The sequence below is a fragment of the Psammomys obesus genome, unplaced genomic scaffold (genome assembly GCF_907164565.1).
Source record: "Psammomys obesus unplaced genomic scaffold, mPsaObe1.curated_primary_1811, whole genome shotgun sequence".
NCBI classification, from domain to species: domain Eukaryota; kingdom Metazoa; phylum Chordata; class Mammalia; order Rodentia; family Muridae; genus Psammomys; species Psammomys obesus.
The window spans coordinates 17,893,395-17,896,698 of NW_026590062.1; the positions used below are offsets into that span (position 1 = coordinate 17,893,395).

General features: G+C 40.5%; 1 protein-coding gene across 1 annotated transcript in view; it reads left to right on the forward strand.

The window, feature by feature from the left end:
* Vkorc1l1 (vitamin K epoxide reductase complex subunit 1 like 1) overlaps positions 1-3,304 on the forward strand; it is a 49,139-nt gene that overhangs the window by 20,742 nt on the left and 25,093 nt on the right. The window lies entirely within an intron of this gene.

The window sequence follows — 3,304 nt, forward strand, 5'->3', positions numbered from 1 at the left end:
TGTGTGTGTGTGTGTGTGTGTGTGTGTGTGTGTGTGTGTGTGTGTGTATGTGTATTACCAAACACATTTTTAGAATGTACCAGCTTATAATTACACCAGTGATACATGAGCATTTTCCTTTCTTTGACTTTTACAGAAATCATAAAGAATTAATACATTTGCAATTCCTAACACTTGGGAGTCAGAAGCAGGTGTGAGGTTGGGGCCACCCTGGTCCATAGAGTGAATTCCAGGACAATCAGGGTTACATACACAATACCTTGTTTCAGAAAACAAAACAAAAAACCTCCCACCAACCAACCAACCAACCAACCAACCAACCAACCAACCGAAACAAAACAAAACAGATAACTTACTCTCTTAGTTAGGGTTTCATTGCTGTAAAGAAACAATGACCAAGGCAACTCTTATAAAGGAAAACATGTAATTGGGGCTGGCTTACAGTTTCAGAGGTTTAGTCCATTGTTATTGCGGCAGGAAGCATGGTGGTGCCATGCTGACATGGTGCCAGAGGAGCTGAGAGTTCTATATCTTGATCTGCCAGCAGCCATGGGAGACCTCAAAGCCTACCCCTACAACAAGACCACACCCACTTCAACCAGGCCACACCCACCCCAACAAGGCCACACCTTCTAATAGTGCTACTCCCCTTAGGCCAAGCATTCAAGTACATGAGTTTATGGGGCCAAACCTGTTCAAACCACCACACTTACACATGGCTAAAGCTAGACTAAAACAGAGTTGGAATTTCAGTGTAGACTAGGAGAAAATATTTGCATTGTGTTTAGAGGGTTAGTTTCCATAAGAATAACAGGAAACACAGCCCTTGATTCTGGAAAATAGGTGAGCACTGGACATTTGAAGATATTGCAAAAGAAAGTCACACACTTCTTTATCATAAAATGATCTCCAATATCAGTCAAGAGGAAAGCAAACAAAGTATATTGAAAGAATTTATATTAGAGTGGCCAAGAGGTTGTTGAATACAGTGTAGAAAATAGTTGCTTTTGTATTAATAGAACCCAAAATAGCATGAGGACTTTACACACCTCAAGAATAGTAGACAGATTTTGATGAATTTACACTTGGATACTACAGAGCAACAAGAATAGAAGATAGTTCATAGCTGGATGTGGTGGCGCACACCTTTAATCCCAGCACTCAGGGAGGCAGAGGCAGTAAGATCACTGAGTTGGAGGCCAGCCTGGTTTACAAAGCAAGTCCGGGACAGCCAAGGCTACACAGAGAAACCCTGCCTCTGTGGGGAGGAAGGGAGTCGCAGTTTACAGAGTGTATGAAATTCTCAAAAACAATGTCAGGTGAAAGAGGCCCAAAAATGCAAAGTTCAAAGCCACAGAATTAATGCACCGCTGTTGTTAGAACTGAGCATACTGTTGGAGAACACAGTAAATAGCATAACATGTTGGACGCTTTTCACGCTCTGTCTTTATTTGGCTGCTACTCAGGTGTGTTTACATTGGGATACTCACCAAACTATGAAATTAGGATGTGTACTTTCAGAAAGTGTGCTGGATAGCTGTCCTTTAGTGTCTGCTGGGGTCCTTTATAGCCATATCCACCATGTTCCAGTTATATTTTAATATAACTTTATAATTTTAATACAATCCCTCAGTGTACTTTATATCACCTGTAGATTCCCTAATATACCTAGTAGGGTGGAAATACTATGAAACAGTTATTACACTGTATTGTTCGGGAATGAGGCTTTACATGTTCGATATAGATTTCTTTATAGTAACAGATATTAAACCAAAGGCTTCAGATATGCTAGGCAGGTGTTCTAATTAAGCTTCATTCCCAGCTTTCCTTTCAGTTTTTATTTTGAAGCAGGATCTCACTAAGTTGCCCAGGCTGGCCATGAATTGAATTTGTGACTCAGGCAAGACTTGAACTTGTGATCCTCCTGCATCAGTCGTGCGAGGAACTGGGATTATAGCTACTTAAAGCCTGGTTAAACCCCATTCCTCACCCTTTTTTTTTTTTTTGACTATTTTTCATCCATGGTTGGTTTAACCTGCAGATGCAGAACTTAAAGGGCCACCTGTACACCAGTAAAATTGTATGTGAAAAATCCTGTGCACTAGCACAGTAACATGAATACTCTATTTTTTGTTTCAGTAATTCAATTGTAGGCCTATGTACAATGTTTGTGGGGGTTAAATAGTATTCAGACATTTAATGCTGCACTGGTGATCAGAAAGGTTTAGACACTATTATTAATAAGTAGTATACTACTATGCAGATTTGTTTTACTGAGAAGACATGATACCTTCTTTTCCTCCCTTGGAACCTCTCATACAGGAGTTCTTTCTTACTTTTACTTAAGTCTACATCTTCTTAAAAATAAAAGTACATTCATATATAGACAACATCTGAGGGAGTAGAATGTATTATCACAAGTTCTCTGGAATTGGCTGGAAGGCAGAATTGAATCTTTGTATAGGATTTTGTAACTTTAAAACTTTAGCTGGTACCTGGATGGTGGCACATGCCTTCAATCCCAACACTAGGGGAGGCAGAGGCAGATGGATTTCTTAGTTGGAGGTCAGGCTGACAACAGAGTGAGTTCAAGGACATCAACCAGGGCCACACAGAGTTAACCTTGTCTTAAACCAAAACCAACCAAACAAAAAACCAAAAGCCAAAACAAAATAAAAACCTTTGGCTGGGTGTGGTAGCTCATGCCTTTGATTCCACCACTCAAAAGAGACTGAGGTAGGAGGATTGCCACACATTTGAGGCAAGTCTATGCTCTGGAATGGTGACCTGTTTCAAAAACAAACAAACAAACAAACAAAAAAACCAAAAAACTAAACAAACAAAAGAAAACAAAATTAGAATAAAACTTTAAGCTAGACATGCAGTGTACTTGGATTTGGGAGGTAAAAGCTGAATCAGGAGTCTGCAGTCATCTTTTTTTTTTTTTCCATTTATTTATTTACTTTGTATCTTGATTTCAGCTCTTCTTCCCCCTTCCCCATCCATCTCAGAGAAGGGGAGTTCCCCCCATGGGTACCAACCTGCCCTGGCACTCAGCAGGACTAAGTGCATCCTCTCCCGCTGAGGCCAGACAAGGCAGCCCAGCTAGGGGAAAGGGATCCAAAGGCAGAGTATAGAGTCAGAGACATCCCTTACCCCAGTTGTTAAGGAATCCACATGATGACCAAGCTCACAGTCATCTTTTACTGCATAGTGACTTCAAGGCCAACCAGGGCTGCATGTGGCTGCCCACAAAAAGATAGATAGATAGATAGATAGATAGATAGATAGATAGATAGATAGA